Raw genomic sequence first — 21,365 nt, 5'->3', positions numbered from 1 at the left:
CTGAACTCAGTAAAGCTGTTCCTTCACTAATTCATCTTAAAACCTGCTTTTTGCCAATACATTTTGTGGTGATTGTTTAAGCAGCCACAACCATATTCACAGCAACACCATCTTCAAATATAACATTTAGTGGGTTGAAGAAAGTCCTCCTCAGTCACTGAACCAAACTACTTATTCTTTAAGAAATTTAACCCATTATTAATTGTTTTGTTGGAGCTGATACCAGAAGTGACAGAGAAGAAAAGGCAGGAAAGACTCAGCTCAGTCTGACTTGGGAAGCACTGTGATGAAATTCACATGGACAGATCACACATTCTGTTGGGAAGGAATGAACAGGATGAGCAAAATGAGACTAGAAGAGAAATACATTATTACTATCATAAAGGACTCTTCTCATGCCAATCTGGGAAAAAAAACACCAAAAAACAACATTTGGTATAAAAGTGATCCTTCATAGAGTTTACTAAAAAAAGACTATTTTACATATATTCATGCACTGTGCTGTTGAACCTGCCACACTCCTTTCTATATCTGTATTTGTATGGAATCTGTGAGAAATCATTACATGAAACTAAAATCGAGGCATGCAAAGAGTGACGCAAAAATCTATCAATTGAAGTAGATTCTAGATAATCAGCTGACATATCTAATTGCTCAAGTCATATCTACTTCACAGAGTTTCCCAATCTTCTTACTCCCTTTCAGTAAGATTGTCAGGATAGGGATGTCACCTGAATACTGCTACAATACCACTTTCTAAGTTTCTTTCCTACTTTTTTTAAACAATATCTGTCCACGAACCAGGACTCCACTTCAAATGGCACAATATAGTAGAAAATTTTGTTTCAGAGGCTGTAAAACCAAGCTATGTTACAGACAGAATATAACAGTTCTTTCAGCCACGAGTGCAGAGCTGGTTTAATAAACAAATGTTTTCTTAAACAAATGAACACCTTGCTGTGACATATCTAGACAACCACCCTAACAGTTCTTGAAAGATTTTCATTATGTGGTCCTGATGGTCCATTTTTACTTTCAAGAAGAATTCTTTGGGGTTTTTTTGCCTGAGCAAAATTAATTTCATTAGCCTGGTACCTATTTTTCCACCTCAGACCACCCCTTTTTTTCTTTTTCTTTTTCTTTTTCTTTTTCTTTTTCTTTTTCTTTTTCTTTTTCTTTTTCTTTTTCTTTTTCTTTTTCTTTTTCTTTTCTTTTCTTTTTCTTTTTCTTTTTCTCTTTCTTTTTCTTTTTCTTTTTCTTTTTCTTTTTCCTTTTCTTTTTCTTTTTCTTTTCTTTTTTTCCTTTTTTCTTTTATGACAGTCTACTTTCCCCAACAGAAAATTACAAATCTTTTGTTTTATGCAAATATCTTGTCTTTGTTTATGTCAGAGCTTGAATACATCAAGATGCATTTATTGTCAGCAACAGAAGAAAATATTTAATATATATAATTATAAAATTAAGTTTAGCTTCAGAAAATCATCAAGTTTCTTCACACAACCAGAATATTAATTAGATATGTTTAGCTATAAACCCCTCCTTGCCCATTATCTATCATCAGACTGAAAACTTTTTTTTGAAGACACATAAGTTCTTTGCAACTTAGCATTCCCTCAAGAGTAAATTTTGGTGTGGATTTTTGTTTTTCTTTGTTTCACACTTTCTCCCTTTATTTTAACCACAATTAAAATTATAATGAATGCATTTTTGTTAAAGTCACTGCCTTTGGGAACCATCTTGGAAGGTGTTTACTAAGACTAGATCTCCATATTTGTCACAAGGCAAATGGATATAACCCCTAAATCAACTGCCATGAATTCAGTTAGACACAAATTAGATTGTCAAGGTTTTTTTAAAAAGCTAAAAGATAAAATTTTACATTTAAGCAAAATACTTTTTCTTAAAACTTTTTTTTCCGAACCATAAATAATTATATGCTTTCATTCTGCTTTTCCATGATCCTTTTAAATAGGAAAAAAATCCTAAATATTCCTGGTTAAAATAAGTCGGGTACCAAAATTCTTCTCAGCTTCAAATTAATTTTTATCTACATATATTTTGAGTATCAATCACCATAAGTTTCAAGAGAGTGAGTAGGAGCTGAGAGTTACAGCTTCAGGTAGCAGAGCTTGGCTATGCTCTACTGTCAAAGGCATGGACACTTTCACCAAAGTCTTAAAAGACCTATCAAAGCCAATGAAATAAGAAAACAAATAACACTGTAAATTGAAAAGAATAAGTGTAGTGTTTAATGAGCACTTATAGACCAACAACCTGCAACTAATGTAACTACAGATTTTTACTTTGGCTATTCATAGCTCTAAAAGGCAGTCATTTGAAGCTGTACAGAAAATAGGGTGAAGTGATGGCTAACAGAAATGCATTTTATTAAAAACTAAATTAAATAAGACTAAATTGGAAGTAGATGAAAAAATTTGCTTAGTTTAATGCACCCTTGGCTGTTTGTATCATTCAGTCTTGATGGTCTTTTAACATGTAACATTGTGAAGGTCAAAATATCAGAGCATTATTTTTGCCATTGCTAGCAGTTCTACCAGAGACCACAATTTAGTTTGATACTTCTTACAAATAACCTGTAAGCTAGAAATGCCCTTTAATGGGCAAGCACCTGACCTTCTAAATCCATCCAATAACAAGGACTGTACGTTGTAAATTGTACACTCCTTATGTGAGACTCAACTGAAAACATCTTTATTTGTAATGGATACTAGCTGTCTTTAGGGAACATTTTTTATTAATAGGAATTTTTTAAAAATAAACAGTCTCATGAATTTTATGGCAGAAAATAAATAATTTTTCGCCAGCTTATTTTCAGCCAGAATTAAGGGGAGCTTAGACTCTCAAGATGCAGCCATAAGGAAGATCTATTAGACCACATAGTCCAAACACAAGTTTTCTAAGATGATGTAAACTGCTGATCATAAACCCAAGACATGCTGCACATTTACGAGATAAGATCGCATTGTTTTTATCTGTTAATGTGATAAACTCAATTCAAACCTTGCAGGGATGACTAGCTCACCATTAAAAATTTGTGCAAACCATGAAACAAAACCAGGCATCATTTGTGTTACCAGTATCTCAGTATCAGATGTGGCATAATCAAATAAATACCTGGGATAACAATGCAAAAGTACTCTGATGATGGAGCCACATGTTGAAAAAAAAAGGTATTTTTAATCCATTTTACATTTATTTCAGTGAACTTTTAAATAAAATTTTAAACAATAAAAGCCAAAACCTCAAGAAAGAGATTTTATAAGATCATCTATTTAAATTATTAAAGCAGATATTTTTTGGGAGTGAAGACTCTTCTTATTAACTTTCTGTGCACATTTATGTCTCTGGAGAATGTCTGTGTGGACCTGCCAGGTGTATGTGGATGCCACACCAACAATCCTTTTACCTACAGAGCTCTGGTATACTTACAAGGGCATGGTCTGGAGGGTGTTTTTCCCATTAAACTTGCAAAGTTGCAGCATGGAAAGCAGCTTGAGTTTCTCAGATCATAAAAAGTCTGTCTTTGCTGCGTGAAGGAGAAGTTAGGTATCTCTGATGAGTCCAACAAACCAGGAATGCAAGCATGTGTTGAATATGTAGAGGTAGAGTACCTCAGCCTGCTGGCAGGAAAATCAAGTTATAACATAGCAGAAGCAGGACAATTGATTTGAGCACCTTGCTTTGGACTCTGGGGACTTGTGGTTTGGAATTTGCTTTCTCGATGAATAAAAACAAAAATTCCTTTTCCCTCCCTACTAACACTCTGAAGCAAAGAAACAAAAAAGGGGTATGGGACCGGCAAAGCACTGCTGGGAGTTCCCTTCTTATTTGTGCTACTCTAAGGATTCAGAGTGAAATATTAATGCATGTTCATTTAGCACATCAAGATATAGGAAAGAGCCCATTTTCACATCAATCGTCTCACACACACAAATATTAGAAGATGTAAGATCTGGGTGTACCTTCCCTCTGACAGTGAGGTTTGTTGTCAGGCAGTCGTGACATCACTTTGGAATAGTGATGAACAATGAACACCTGACCAAGTTTCCCCAGGGACGGTGCTCAGGGAATCACAGTCAGAGCTAGAATTCCTGGGGCAGGTTGTCACTGCAGCTGTGTTAGAAGAGGTGATCACCACTTTACCTCTCTCTGCTGTAACCACTGTAGTTTGCAGTTTCTGAGAGTGAAGGATGGGGCAGTTATTTCAGAGGTACTTAAAGAGGTTGACCACCCACACCATGAAGAAGGAAAGGAAGATAACTGCTCCTGAAATTCCCATGAGCCTCCTGATTGTTTCTTGGAATTTTATCCATGTAAACCAGGAATATGTAAAGAAACCATTTGCAAACTGCAGTGAATAATCTCATTTTTTTAAATACATCATTTTAATAAAAGTATTTTTCTTTTTCTACCACCAGCACATACAATAGGTCACATCTTAGCTATAAAAATAATGCAGTTATTCTGGGTTTGCTCACTTTTAATTCAGTCATGGCTTTCATCTTAGAGTTGCTTAGTATAAATCCTGGGAAGGAGGGAGAAGAAGAAAAAACACCCCTAAAAATGGACCATGCTCCATCCTTAGTACACTAATGCAAAAATTAAGAATCAGAATATATTTTAAACTATATAGCCACATGAACAAAAATTAATTGAATTTTTTGAAAAATTGAAAATTCAGAAAAATTGAGAAAAAAAGTGAAAAAAAATTAATTGCAATTAAAACAAAGAAATTAAACTCAAAGAAATGGTGGGTACACTGCTCTTTGTCCAGGGGGCAATATAGGAGATCTAAAGGACTTTGGAGGTTGAGTTCAATTTAGCTGCTCCTAGAGCTGGGTAACTTCAAGCTCCATGGTACAGTGCGATTCAAGAATGGTTGGATCAGGAATAAAACTCAGATGTCTTCTTTCTATATAGGTGCGTTGTCCAGTAGGTTAGAGTCATTCATTTTTTCCCCCTCCAGTTCCACTAATGTTGATTTGTCAATGCAAACATAGCTTCCAAACAATGACAGAACACTTACCCTAGCAAATCCCGTAAGTGAGTAATTATGACTTTCACTTGAGAAATCTGTATTGTAAGATGAAAAGTGCTTGGGCAGAGGCTGGCAGTCAAAACAGCAATGAGATGACTTTTGCATCCTATTGCATAGGAGGAGGTGACTGGTGCTTCTGCACCTGTAAAACCTTGCGTGAATGAATTCTATAGTTAGCTCAAGTGTATAAGAAGATTCAGGGCAGTAATTTCTGACGTATCAAACCTGTGGGAGAAGTTATCCATAGTTCCATGTCCTGCATTACAGGTTCCTTGTTCAGTATCTCTTACAACCACCTCACGGTGCAGGGGAAGGTGGACAGAAATTCAGTTCATTAATAACTCACCTCCTCAGAAACCAAATTCTATTAAGGAGTGAAATAGTCTCCTGAACACACAAATAAGGTGGAGAAAAGCTTATAAAATCTTATATAAATTTACTCAGACCTTGAGACTGATCTTGTCCCCAAAGCACATCCTGAATTAGCCTTTCCAAATCTGTTCAGCTATAACTTTTCCAGGTGCTATGAACTCCTGTCTTGCCTTGGTATCTGTAAATAATTTTATCAGTTCCTCAGATAAAATATTAGTGCCTGAGGTCTTTTTTCTTAGGCACCTATTTCTCCATTTTTAACCAGATCAGGAACTCAAGAGGCTGAATTTTAAAAATCTTTGGAATTTCTGTTGTCATAGGACAGAGAATATTTATCATTCTAGCCAAATGCGCCTCTCAGAGCAGTTCATAAGGTTGTGGAGCCTGGAATAACTCCCAAAAAAGCCACATCCAGTAGACATAACTAACTTCAAAAGCAGGAAGTTGGAAGAACTGTAATACACTTTTAATGAAATCGGTTTTTAATGCACAAACTGCTTTCTTGGTGTATTTTCCTGCAGTGTAATCTAATTCAACAGTAACACTTACACTGACAGAACGAGATTTCAAGAAAAAAGAAAGAACAAACAACTTTTAAAACTTTATACATGAAGATATAAGTGAAACAGTCTCCCTGGAGAAAAGGTCTCAGCATCAAGCCTGATAGAGTTCAAGATGAGTTTGGACAATACACTCAGACATGTGGTATGACTCCTGGGGATGTCCTGTGCAGGGCCAGGAGCCGGACTCAGTGATACTTCTGTGTCTCTTCCAATTCAGCTTATTCTGATTCTGTTGCACAGGGAAATGAAAACTCAAAGTGAGCTTCAAGGTGCTGGGGGTTGGGAACTGGTGGAAGGGAAGTAGTGAGCACTGGCAGTGATTAGAGAAGGGAAACTGTAAGGAGTCACAGGGCTTCCACACAAGCTTCTCCACAAGGCTCCACAAAATGGGTGCTGTCCTACCCCCTCCTCAGCTGCCCTCCTTAGCAATATGAAGTCATCAGAGCTAAATCTACCATCATAACACCATTTCTATAAATGCAGATGTTGTAAGGGCATTAAATATAGGGGTTTGGGCCTAACTTGAAGGAATACCAAACCAGTATCTTGAACTTAACTTGAAGAAAACATTCAGCCATTGTTGGTAAAGGCTTAGATTTGTTTTAATATAAATAGTGGAGCTTTGCATACCTGTGAATATACACCTATTCTTTTTTTCCCATATGGTCACAAAGGGGTCAATCCAACATCAACCTCACTGGATAAATTTTTCACAATAAGTTTGCTCACAATTCATAAATAATTTTACATTACTACTACCCAACAATATGTGCAGTAAATATTCAGAATAATAAAAGGAGCAATAAAATCTATTCAAGATAAACTTTATTCTGGTTCTTAGAATTCCAAAGGACTGTTTACTTTCTGAAATCTGCCTTATTGCTTAATAATCAAAGTAAAAAATAGCTTTCCACCACCAACTGGTGTTGCCAAAATATCATTGTGCCATAAACCCTAAACCTTTTTTATGATAAAGAGTATGGAAAGGTATATGGAAATAAAAACAAAAAAACAAACCACTAAATTAATCTTTACAGTTACATAATGAAACAAACCTGCAGCCCAGCAAGACTTGTAATGGAGAGTATAGTAGTACTTCTTTGTCCTCTTTTCCAAAGAGAAATCAACTTCAAATGCTTTCAAAGAATAAACTTAATGTAATACTATATATCTAGAAGAGAACCCCTTAAATAGCCCAAACCAAACCACTTAACACTTGATAGGTCTGTTCTGTCCTAAGTTCCACCAGGGAAATGAAAGGTACAGATTTTGGCACTATATTCATCACTATTTTTATCTTATTTTCTGAAAGAGAGACCAGCTGTTTCATAATTTTAAATATTACTAAGGTGCAGCTTCATTTATAAATGCAGTCAAAATAGAGATATTGATTACAGGTTTCTCCAAAGCAAGCTTTACTTATTTACTTTTTAAAGGATTTATAAAGCATCTTTATGCTGTATGGGGGTCTGTAGTGAGTGATATTTTGGAATATTTTGACTTTGTGAAATAGTTTTTAAAAAAAGTCTTGTTTGAATACATGTATGTGTGTGTGTACATTAACATATTTGAAATTTTAAACAACAGAAACATAATAAGATGTATTATATTCTATGAATAAAATTCACATTTTGGCGCAAGCTAAGTCAACGTAATGCATTTCTATTGTGCATGCAATACAGTTTTATTATTATTATTATTATTATTATTATTATTATTATTATTATTATTATTGTAATCAGTGTTTTTTTCCTTACTCTTTACTTTAAAAATGATTTTTTGTAACTGAGGACAACATAAAAAAAGATTGATCATGCTTGTGATATCAGGTTTACCCATAGAATATCCATAAATATCCTTTTTTTTCATACAAAATTTCTCCTTGAACTAAGGGTTTGACACCTTTCTAACAAGGGAGTTTCAGATTATTTTTTGTGTAGATTCCAAGCAGAGAAAGACAATGACAATTACTGGAAGAACTGCCTTGCACAGCTCATAGACAGAACGAAGAACAAGGGAAGAATTTCTCAGACATTTAAATAATCAGAGAAGCATTAATGTGCGAAGCACCCTACATCTATTGAAATTACTATTTCACTATAGACTTTAAAAACATCACAAAAGCTTTTATGTGTCCTTTATGCACAAATATTTGCACTTATGCCTGTGTGAATCTCTATGAGTGAACACGAATGGAAGTACAGTTCCTGACATATATGTTTGCTTCCTGCAAACACTTCAGAAAGTAAACTAGCAAGGGTGTTTACTAATTCAAAAACCCCACGTGAGAACTGCTGAATATGGAGACTGGCTTCTTAATTGCAGTTATGCAGCGTGACAGTCTGATTCTAACTTTTACATATGCACAATTAACTAACAGCAGGATCATCCCATCCTTCAGCCAGTCTGGTCAGCTGCCCAGAGATGCTAAATCAGAGGGGTGGTGTGCCTGGAGCACTTTCCAACACAGCCTCTGTTACATTGGTTGTTAGCTACTCACATACAAGGGAGAGAATTAACAGCATTGTTTTTTCCACAGTAACAATCAAAACAACTTGGGGCAGGGCTGGGTAATGATCTTGGCACATTGGGGTGGTTTGTGTCAGATATTCAATGTTGACAAAAAACAAACTTTATATCAATGAGCAACAGGCCTAAGTAATAATCAGAAAAGACAAGGAAATTGTTGGAAGGGTAGAAAGGGGTGATTATGGTTTGGGACTGGAGATGTAACACAGAAAGCAGCCTTAGGACGCATCACAAAAGCTTCTATAGACATTCTTGGAGGTTTTTTGTGGCAGGCCAAAACCCATGACACAGTATTTGCAGCAAGACTAGCAGAATTCAGCTTTTCTGATAACTAATCTTGGAAATTAATCACAAGCTTATCACTGTGATTTTGTTTTAGAAGCCTACTAAAATATGTTGAGCTAATTGCTCAAGTAGACATTGGTTCTTATTAAGTGGCCGAAAACTGAGTCAAAGAGAAGTAGACTAACCCATTTGTGAATTAGGATGAGGCTTGCATCCAAAAGGCTTTGGAAGGGAATAATTATGAAACATCTGTCATTTCATCATAGCAGTCTGTCTTCAATCAAAGCATGTTGTAAATAGAAGTGTTCAGAAATTATCAAAGGAAACAAAGTTTTGTCAAAAAATGCTACTTCATACAGTCTGAATCTTTCATTTAAAACATCTTGGGTTCAAGTAGATTTTAGCAAACTCAAGACAGAGTTCAAAGAGAACTCTGCCTGGATTCCTGCAGAGTCTGCCTGGGCTATGGACATTGAAAACAGCCACCACAGGTCAGATCAAAACTAAATTACAAAGAAACTTCCAGTGAACTAGGAATCTCAGTTTTGGGCCAATTTTTATTATGAGGTATTTTTACTCCTATTTAAAAAAGATATCCAGCAGCTACAGCTCAGGAGTGAGTTTTTATAAAATAGATTTTTATCTTCACGAACAGACACATAAATGATCTAAAATTAGAAGAATATTACTAAAATTCTCCTCATTGTTCTTCTGCTATAATCTCTAAAGAATCTCTGAAATTAAAACAAATTAGCCTACAACTGACATTTAAACAACACTAACATCAAATATTTATATATAAAAAAAATCCTGGTGTTACAGATTCCTGCCCTACAGCACTTCATTTTCTATATTTGGTGAATTTTGAAAAAAATCACATACATAGTGCTCGTTACCCTTCAAATGTGAAGGAAAAATAAATTCATGCACACATAAATTATGACTACAGTGATTTTACATAAATTTGCTCAGGGTCATTATGTATTCAGGAGATAGATGTACAAAATCTTATAAGATAATTTTTCCATATTTTGGTTTCATTATAATGGTTTGAAATATCTCTTGATATCATTAATAAAGTGGTTTAAGGTTGTAATATATAGGGACTATGTCTATAACATACCTAGGTATGGATATTTAAGTACCAAAATTAGTAGGCACAATATAAAGAACTTGGTGGTGGTAAAACCATTAAAATATGTTTAGGATATCATTATATTTTTTTTCTTCACCAAAGTAACTAGCAAACATATCAAGCATAAAGGATTTGCACATCTTGTTGGAATGTTTCCTGCCTCAGATCATGCTGGCATAGCACATCATGCTAACATAGGAAGAGTCTGTAGACTAACTGAAGGGTACTCACCGAGGCAGATGCTTTAACATTATCATTTTTTGCAAGTACCTAACACAACACTGTCTTTAAAGCTCATAAAAGTTTTTAAATCATTTGTGAAATCTTGAATTTTTTCTGAGCCTTTCTGTCTGCACTAAAAATAAGAACAGAGGTGTGTTTCTTATCAACTTATTTGAAAGAAGAATCCTATTGAAAACTAAACTCATTTCAGTTACATGCTGAAATGATTGTGCTAAAGGGCCTTACTGTATAAATGGAGCACACAAGCCAAAAACAATACAAACGTTTAGCTGCTGGCTTTAGCCAGTCTCGTTCAGTGCAAATCATAATTGCTTTAGGACTTTCTGAATCCACTTTTGAATTCAAAGCTTCAGACAAATAATTGGATTTCCTGAAAACATGCTGAGCTATGTTGCTCTCCCTGTCTTGCTTCATGTCCTCAGGGCTCCAGTCTCTGCTTTATATCAAGCTGCACCTAGTAGGCTAATTGGAGGGATGGGTAGATCACTCTGCATTAACATGTCCATCTGTATTAAATAAAATCTCTTCAACAGTCTTTGTCATCTTCACCAGAATTATCACTTCAGAGCTGAAAAAACAGGAAATCAAGTAAAAGTGTCTGTGTAATTTACCAATGGCTCTGGTGTCTTAGCCCTGTAGACCTATGATCCAAGCCAATTATATTCTCGCTGACTTATTTTTACAGTACTTTGACATTGTATACTCACTTCATGTGTCTCACTGACTGCAGGGCAGCTCTAAATATGCTCTGGGCTATCTGCCTAGACATTTCTTGCTCTAGGTAAAGTACAGTTGAAACACAATTTGAGTTTGATCTGTGAGGCTTGTAAATATGTAATATCAAAGATTAAGCCCTTCAGATTCCCAGTATTGTGACAGGTGTACAAAAGGTATCATATTAACAAATGAGGTGTGGCTTTTTTCATTGTTGTTGTTTAACATTAATAGCATATAATAAGCTGGTGACACTTTTTCCCCCACATTTGTAAAAAAAAAAAAAAAGAAAAAAAAAAGAATAATTAATCTAGAGTGGCTGCTCAGACAAACAAACAAACAAACATCCCAACAACAACAAACCAAAAACAAACAAACAAAAAAAAATCACGCCACCAAGAAAAAACACCCTGCATTAATTGCTGATGATATATCTAGGGTCAGGTTTGAACTAAGACTTCTCCAGATCTCCAGACATAGCTGTGTTCAGATTCTGAAAATATTTGCACCTTCTTGCTGACTTCACAGTGTTGGAAAACACAAAACTCCGGTACTATGAGAGACAAAATTCCTCTAAGGGAGGTTTGGATGGCTTCACTTAAGACATTCAAGGAAATGGCATAAGAATGCTGACAGACATTCTTGTCTTGTGTCTCACAGTTTGGTGTACTGCTCATTCCTTAGCATGCTTCTTGCAGCCCCATTTGCCACTGTTACCACCATTACCTTTTTTCTCTCTCCTTTCTGTTCCAAGTGTCTCAGACAATGGCAATACCCCTCTATAGCCTCCACAGAAAGCAGCTATCTTCTGCACCCTCTGTCTATTAGCTTGCTGGTGTTTGACTCACAGTTTTGCTTCTCTGAGGGCTGCTTCTTTTTTTAATGAGTGGTTTTTGAAGGTTTCTATGTTCTTGGATTCTAACATATTTTACTTCCAAAATGGCAGGAACCATTTGACATAGCTGCAGCAGAAAAGTTGCCAATACTCCCATAAACAAGCATGCATTAAATATTAATATGCAGAAGCATATACACTTAAAAATCTTTTCCATTTTATTGCTTTTCCGGTCTGGCTCTGCAATAGTTTGTGGGTTTTTTTGTCTCCTACAGTTTATTTTTCATGATATATCTTTAGAGTCTTACTGGAAAGACCACAGGATTAGTGCCAGAATTATGTCTTCTATCAGTGGCTAGGAGAGGAACAGGGATACTTCCACCTGCTTCCCATGAGACAGTATGCATCACCAAACCACAAGTCACTTCAGGGCTTACCATCTCCTCTCTGCCAAACGTGAACACAACACAGACCCCTTACCAACCCTTTTGAACTCCACAAATTACTTCTCTCCACGCTGAAAAGTGACTATACATTTTTACTTTCTCTGTCATATTTCTTAGCCAGTCTTTATTTATGGAAAAACTTTATTTTGCTGAGGCTACTTGGTTTCTTTCACATCCTGCCTAATTCAGGACTTCCTCCTCTGAAAGAAGATCCTCAGCAAGCTTTTCTTTTGGCACTGTGGGTGTTTCTTACTCTTGGTTTGGCACAGCTGGGGCATTGTTACAGTCTCTGCCAATTATGGATGGATCTTATTACTGAGGTTAAGTTTTAACCCACCCATTCTCACCATCATTTGAAGATGTGTAATAATTTTGACAAACCTTAATGGCCATTCCAGATGCCCATTTATTGTGGAGTGACCCACAAACTATCACATTACAAATGGTCACAAAAACATACTCGCCATCTGTGATGATGTTTGAGTTTTGTATACAACTCCTGATATGTAAACCAGGAATTTAGTTATGCTTTGTAGTAGAAAAGTTGTTCATACCTGGAATTAAATCTGAATATTAAACAGAATAAAACATCTTACATCATTAAGAACTGATATCCTTTTTTAAGAAACCAAATTTAGTCTGAAGAAGAAACCCTCTGTGAAAAACATAGCTGTAACCATTATTGATCAGACTGCAGTTTCATGTGTAGTCTTTACAAATATTATTCCATTTTTGTAAAGATAAGAGGTATTAAGCTGAAACTGAGAAAAAAAGTCTGAACCTCAAAACACGATGGTAGTGTGTGTATCACAGGACAAGGCCACCTCAGGAGAGCTCTAGTCTCACCTGCTGCTCAAAGCAAGGTCAGCTGTAAGGTCAGGCTGATTGGCTCAGAGCATTTGGTCTTATAAATCTTGAAATGCTCAAGGATTTGGCTTGCACAACCTTTGCTTGACTGAACCTCTCATGTTTCAACCTATGCCTTTGACTCTCATCCATCTACTGTGCATGAATGAGGAAAGTCTGGCTTGATCACCTCAAAAAGCTGCTCTTCAGTGGTGGAGCTTAATTAGTATTGAGTCTCCTTAGAGCTGTCTCCTCCTTCCCCCCCACCCCCCCCCCCAACAAATCCTATTGCTCCAGCCTCTCCTTAAAAGGGAGAGTGCTACAACTTCTGATCGTCCTGGTAGTTCCCATACTGTATGACAAGAGGAGAGGGAGAGGAGATAACTTGCCTAGGCCTACTGGCTGTAGTCCTGTTGCTGTAATCCAAGATGCAGATGGGTAGATGTTTAGATAAGAGCTCGGGATAGTTGGAAGTGTTTGAGCTTCCACTCATCGAGCCAACGACCTGGACCTTCATGGCATGAGCACTTTAGGGCAGGGCAAATACTCCTTAGCTGCTCCAGAAACAGCAGTACGACCAGTACCACTTGCAATGGGTTTAAGTTCCAATCAGTAAAATTGTTTCAGTCTGTAAAGATCTCCAAGTCATTCTCTTTGATGACTACCTTGTGCTAAATGACGTTCCCTGCACAAATAGAAGTTAGAGCTTCTTTGTGACTAACATCTAAAGGCTGAAGCAATAAAACATAACCCGACTTGAAAATGTGTGTGCTTAACTTTTACCAATTAATGTGGAATTCTCTTCAAAATAAGTGAATCAGTTATAAAACTCTCTACATTCATTTTCTCCTGGATCAGATTTTTCTCCTCATGGGATTTGCACTGAAAGAAAATAGGAAAACACACTGCCAAATTTTATCTACAAGTTGATGTCCACCTTGTTGTGAAACTGAAATGACTTGACATAAAGAAAAGGCTTTCCGTGGCTGTTTGTAATATGATCATCTCCCAAATGATGAATGGACCATGGCAGTGGCAAATGCTTGATTTGCATAGTTTTTTATAGAAGTATTTTCTTTTACTCTGGAGTTTGGCTAGATTAGGGCAAAAACCTATACTCAAGATACTGCCTCTGGGACCTTCACTTATGTTTAAGTTTTAATTTTAAAAATTGCTTTTAAACCTCATATTTTGGTGTTAAAGATGGAAATGCAAACATTTTCTTGACACTGTAAACAAGTCAGAAAGACTGCAGTCAGGAAGATACCCTCAAACCTCATGCTTTTGTTGGAACAAATCAAGCTCAGTGACACTTAAGGAGGAGGCTGCTTGCTTTAGGGAAAAGACTGGATTGTCCTTATTGGTATGACACAGAAGTTCACAGGGCTCTGCACTTCTGCTTTCTCATGACCTTGTGTAAATTAGAATTTTATGACTATTCTAGGCAGAGGGCAGTTAACTGCTTCATTACGAGAAGGATGAGTTTCTGCTAGATTTTAAAAAAAATTTTGTTGGCTTTGCATCAGAATAAACATGTTGCAGATTCCAGATGCCTGCAGCCAGTTAGTATTTAAGCAATAAAATCCTTATAGACTTTTGGCATTAAGCCTCATAGTTTTTGTGGGAAAGGAAGAAGTTGTATTGCTTTCCTTCTTGCTATTTCATTTATATCACAGAAATGGAATGTCTTTCACAGTTGACTGTATGTACTTCTGTAATTTTTAGATGCAAAGCCAAAGGCCCCTGTGATTCCTAAATGTTCTGCAGCCAAGCTTCTCTCTAGACTCTTCCAAAACCTAATAGTACACTGTTCAGGCCAGAAACCAGTGGATAGCTCTGCTTAAATCCCTCTGCCCATTACCTTATAGAAAATATGACTGTACTGTTGGAGTAAGGAGGAGTTACCTTTATTGTCCTAAGAGGAATGTATTTTGCAAGTCTTTCTTTAAAGTCTTTGAAAAAGACTTTTTTTCAATCTTATTTCTTTTGGATGCTGAAGCTAGCCATATTTGGCAACCAAGAACTTTTTACTTTTGACAAGAGGAGAGAGAGAGAGGAATGTTAGAAAATATAGTTGGTTTGCAAGACACAGCTCATATACCTGAAGGAAAATCATTGAAGACCTGATTTAGCAGACAGTGCTTTAAATGGAGTAATGAAATACCAACCTATTTTTGCCCTTTCAAAGATATAGGTGGGAGGTAACCTTGGCACATCCATGAAGAAATGGTTTTCAGTTCTTTAACCTCCCTGAAAAATGTGCAACAAGTTCCAGTCATTAGAAGATGAACTTAAACTAATTGAAGATGGATGTCTACTTTTTTTTTTTTTTTTTTTTTTTTTTTTTTTTTTTTTTTTTTTTTTTTTTTTTTTTAATAATTAATGCTTGAGAACCTCTCCTCAATACACAGTAGGACTCAGTTTCTCAGTTACACAGTTTCTAAAGGATGCTCCTAGAACCCTGGCCACAGTTCAGTAATTACAGTGATAGATCCAACTACATGGAATCTCATAATCTAATAAAAGGTGATAAAATTAAATGGGCTTCTACCACCACCTTTCAGGGTAGAAACCAAACTCTAGCATTTGGAAGCAGGAATGCAGTAGGCAATGCAATATTAGGAATGATAGAGGGGGAAGTGAAGGACTAAGGTGTAATCACTAAAACTGAAGATACTGCACAGATAGACAAAAGCAGTCAGGTCAACCCCTGCAGACCACTGGCAGAGGTGGCATCACCCCACCCACAGAATGCTGTTGGGTTGACCTGAAGGGGAGCCCAGAAACTGGGACAGGACATCCTGAGCAAATGCAATTTGCTAAGGAATTTGCAAGACTTAGCTGTACAAATCTATGGCTGATTCACTCCACTGGTGCTTGTCATCCATGTTTCAAGCAGGAAACAGTTTTGGGGACTCAGAGGGACCTCTGCTCACTGAAGTTTCTGTAGCTCTGTTGTTCTCTGTGATCCAAACTGCATCAATAGAAATTGAGGGATAATGGTGATTCTGAAAACATTGTGACATTTTAAAATGTTCAGAACTGTATTCATTATGCACGAGGTTGTTGGGTGCTTTTAGCAATATTTTCTTTGTCACCTTGCTTACTGTTCCCCTGTTAGCACAGGGTGCAAAAAAGCTTATGGAACTCTAATTTGAGACACTGTGCACCTCACAGAGAGGAAACACACATACATACAGATTAGCTTAGCCATGAGAATTTGTGACTTATCATATACTAAGTCTTCAGCAGAGATTGTAGATGAACTGTAAGATTCCCTTTGCTTAGGCCATGTATTTCAAAGCTACAGCTTAACTGGTCATCACTGTCAGATTTAAATATTCAATAAATCACTCTTAATAGTATACTTTTTCCTTAGTGTAGACTCTTAGCAGCATTGAGCAGGAAAAATGTAAGAATTCAGCTGGTTGAATCTTCGTAACATCTGGTTATTTTTCAGAAGTAAATACGTATATATATTTAAGTTTAGCATACTTAATGAAATGCAATAAATAGTAGATCAAGGGATTATGACAAGTGTTTCAATAATTTTTGTTAATGTGTATCCATTTTTAAGAATGTAGGTGTTTTATTCTTGATTTCCTGAAAAAAATTCTCAGATAATTTGTTATGCAATGAGAAAAATACATGCATCTTTTTATGAATATGTGTTTTACACTCAACTTTGATTTTCCTTGAGGCTTTTTGCAACTTATGTCAAACTAAGATTTTACTGCGGATCTTAAACAAATTTTCAACATCCTTTTTTCTTTGGCACGTATGTCAAAACACATGGGCTAGATGTTGGATAATCAGAAGGTCCACACTAGGAGTGTAACTCACAAGCTTCAAACACTACTAGTCAATAGCCATAGAATTTATCTGAAGAAATGATCCCAAAATATCTGTAAGACGGATACAGATAGGTATGTAGGTCATTCTTCAGCACAGAATCTTTTGTTCAACAGATTTACTCCTGTAGTGCTGGGCTTTTTCCTAGTGTAGGTGAGCCTTAGGTAATTAGGACATGTAAGACTCTAACAGAGACAAAACTAGAGAATAACTTTGGTCCCAAGCTGAGGTCTTTCCTTGGTATACACCTGGAATAATAATAGCACGGAGATGCTAAAAGTACACAGTACACAACAGTATTTCTTATGATTTATGGGATTGCACAAGGTTTTATACATCATTGCTATACATGTACAAAGTACTGTCATAATATCCAATTAAAATACGATATGTCAAAAAGGGCATTGATCTTGTCTTTCTATATATATGTGGAAACCACACTTGAAGACACAGGGGAATTATTCCAGTTCAGGTGTTTCACTGACTTGGTTTAAAATAGTGTAACAAAGGTGCTAGTAGAAGTATAGAGAAATGTCTAGCCAGATATTGACAACAAAAAAAGTTATAGTAGCTCTTCTCTCTTCCACCCCAGAGACAACAAGTAACAAATATGATGATATACATTATTGCACTTTCAATGTCAATTTGATATAATTTCCTTAATCTCTATACAGGAATGCGATAGTTCAGGATAGACTGGAGGTATTTATACCTATCTCTAAATTAAGAACTTTCAGATCTCATTATCCTAACAAATCTCTTGCAAAATATTCCTGGTATTAGTCTTTTGACAAGCTAGGCAATATTATTTAATTAAATGTAAGTTAGTTTAAAAAAGAAATATATAGAGAAAAAGGAATTATTGGTCTGGAAGTGGCTTACAACAAAATTTTGCATCACAATGGAATAGTTTCATTATATATATAGGAAAGTTTTATTTTATTTTACCTGGAGAAAATTGTATGCATCAAAGTTCAGTTGCTGCAAAATGTACTTTTCCTAATTGCAGTTATATGCAGTACAGAAATTGATAATTCTGTGTTTTGTTCTCATATTGTCATAATCTCACTTTAGTTCACTGTGCTCTTTACAGCTGGCATTCACTGAAACAATGGAATGGAAAAAGAATATGTTCACAACTAAGTGGAGTTTGATCAACTGGTGCCAAAATTAACTACATGCACAATTTTTTTTTAATCTTGCCTTTTCACTCACAGTGAAATGTTGATGCAAAACACAATGAGTTAGGTAAGCCTCACTTTTTCTTCTTCCATTTAAAAAAAACAAAACATCTACCACAGAAAACCCACAAATAAACAAACAAAACAAACAACAATAAAACCTCTCCAGCAAAATAAATAAGAGGAAAAAAATAGCTTTTTTCTGCTCAAGATAGGATGTACCTTTCTGTCTTATATGAAAGGCAGTTCTGAATCATAGCATTATTCTGGGAGATAAAGCCAAAGATGTTCTACAGGGCATGCTTATGAGGGCTAGAGTCTGAGATAAGAGGATGAAAGCAGTGATACCATCCCAAGTTTTGTCCACAAACTAAATCCTGGCTGTTTGAGATGTCACCAGTTACTGTTGTTAGAAATATGATGATATGCTCTTTTCTAGGCTCCTAGGGCTTGCTCCTGCTCAGCAGGTATGGTTCAGGATTATGGGACATACACACAGATGGGCTCAGAGACCTGTGAATTTTTCAAAGGAGACCATTTACAATCTCACTGTAAAGAAAAGCGATAAACAATGATCATTGTAATGACTGTTCTATGGGTCTGAATGTCCCTTGTAAATTGCTGATCTGAGGGACATTTGTGTCAACATATATATGCCAGTGGGCTCTGCAAAGTAATTCCTGTGGCTTTTCCTTCCTGTGGCTTTTTCTGAGGAATTAGGAGATGAAAGAGGTTCTTCTGAACATTATCTACAAGCGGCCCAGGCTGAGCACTACACATAATATGGGTCCTTCATGACACAATCTGTTCTCTTCCTTCTCTACTGTACAATCAGTAGAGATAAGTTTATGATTGGAACAATGTTGGTATTTTAACAAGATACTTGCTTAGTATCAACTGAACACAAAGGGGACAGTAACTCAAGGTCTTAAAGGTTTTGTTTCAAGATTTTGGGCTCAGATGTCTCTGCATTCGGTTAATTTCTTTACAACCATCAGGCCAGAGACAGACTATTTTACCAGATGTAAAAATTTGGAGAACCATGGCACCTTTAAATACATTATCAAGTCACAGACCTAATATAGGTGGGACTGTTTTGAATTCTGAAGTTAAAGAAGAATTCCTAAAGGACTGGTAAGACAAAATCACTTATTTAAAGTAAAAAAATATGGCAAAATGAAAGGAAACGCATCAGAGCTTTTTAATGACACCAAGAAGAAGTCTTTGAGAAGACTTGAGATTTATTGATTCACCACAGTAGATACAGGGAATAAAAAAGAAGAATGTTTGAAGCTGAAGGGAGTTTCTTTAACCACAGATCTTGTTGGATGTTTTTACAATGAAGCAAAATATTTTAAAAGGAGAAAATATGCTGATGGCATATTGTGCTGTCAGCATGATGAAGAATTAAACTGGCATACAGCGAGAACTCAAATACCTTGAGACTGGAAGCAAAGGAAATAGAAAGAAATAATAATACAGAAAGTGACCTAATGCTTTAAGAGTAATAATATGAAGAATTTCTATAACCTTCCAACAGGAAATAACAGAGGAAAAGAAATATATGAGTGCAAGAGTTGTTCACTTTAATAACTTGCAAGCATGCAGCACACTTGCAAAAGGTTCCCTGCAGTGTATCTTGAGAGGTTTCCTTCAGCCCCTTTCTTCACTAACAAGCGAAAAAAAGAATTCGGAGAGGCATCTTAAACTCTGTGCCTTCTTCAGGATCCCCATGTTCAACATAAAAAAAAAAAAAAAAAAAAAAAAAAAAAATTGACATTAGAACATATGGAGTGACGATCAGGGAAATGTTGGACCTATACCATAACAGAAGCCAAGATAAGCCCTTTACATGTAATCTAGCAAAAGGAAGAGTTATAACTCTTATGCAGAAACATGTCAAGAGGTGGAGATAAACACTGGAAAGGAGAAGAATCAGGTAGGATAAAGGGCATTGTCCACAAAGGAGCAATGAGCATATAAACTGTCAATGACCTAATATATCTACAAACCAGAGAGAAGTTTTCTGCCAAAGAGGCTGGAAACAGTCCCTATCTAGCAGAATTGGGTAGTTAAACATATATTTAAATATAAATTCATATATATGTATACATATAAATTTATATATATTTTAAGATAAATCTTGGTATAAAAATTTTTATATCAGGATAAAAATTGATATTGTGATAATGTTCATTTTTTCAGTTTTGGAGTATCTATTAATACACTATATTTGCCAGTGAATAATACCACAGCTTTAATTTTAATGTTTTAAAAAGTATATTAAAATTAAAATAATTAAGGGAACCTACTTAAAGCTTCCTCACAGGACATCCCATGGTCTTATTTAGTGGAAATAAAATGTTATATATTTATATGGAGTAATGATTCTTAATACTGGAAGTTAGGTCAAATTAATTGATATCATATTTTTAAGAAGAATTTGGGCGAGGGATCATTGCATTTTTTATTAAGCTTGTGAGGGTTTTCAGTTCAGGAGCAGAAAAAAGCATTTTGGATGATTATAAATAGTGAATAAAGAATACTACATTTCAGAAACAAGGTCCACCCACACCATTATCACAGAGTTATAACAGATTTTTGCTTCAATTAAAGATATTGACCTGTGCTAGTGATATATTGTAGAGGAGTTGTCTGCTTTTAAAGAAAACACAGTCAGAGTCAGCATGTCAACATCAAGTTCACCTTGGGTTTAAAAGATAGTCCTATGGTACATGTCATGTCTCACACTCTGCTGTATGGGCTCAGGAAGGTCTTTGATTTTTCCTAAAATAGACTGTTGTAGGAGAAGTCACAAAAACCTAGCATTTGAACATGAGCATCAGTGACTAAACTGAAGAACAAGAAAGAAAATTATAGGAGGACAGTTTCTTTCCCTCCAAGTGCAATTTTATTTGAATCAGTATCATCAATAATAACAGTAACCACACACTAAAAGGAAGTGGCAATAGCAATTTATAGTATGAGTTAGAAAATGTATTTCCTACTGTTGACTTTGAACATTGCTGTGATGCCAAGCAGTCCCTTTCAAGTACAGGACACCTTTTAACTGAGCAAGTAAAAGCTCTCAGGATTCCAGGAGATTTAAATTTAAATATGCAGGACAAATAGTTCCCACATGTCATTCAGCAATTTTCCCCACCTTTGTTTGAGACCAATGCCTGGTATGCCAGTGCATTTTTTGTCTTGCCATTTTTCCTTGAGTTCCTAGAACTTTTAAATTTTTTCTTTTCTTTCCTGATATCTCCTGTGACTTTAATTTTTAAGACGTGACAAAAAGCTCA

The sequence above is a fragment of the Sylvia atricapilla genome, chromosome 1, assembly GCF_009819655.1.
Source record: "Sylvia atricapilla isolate bSylAtr1 chromosome 1, bSylAtr1.pri, whole genome shotgun sequence".
Classification (NCBI taxonomy): domain Eukaryota; kingdom Metazoa; phylum Chordata; class Aves; order Passeriformes; family Sylviidae; genus Sylvia; species Sylvia atricapilla.
Note: the sequence above shows the minus strand (reverse complement) of the source record.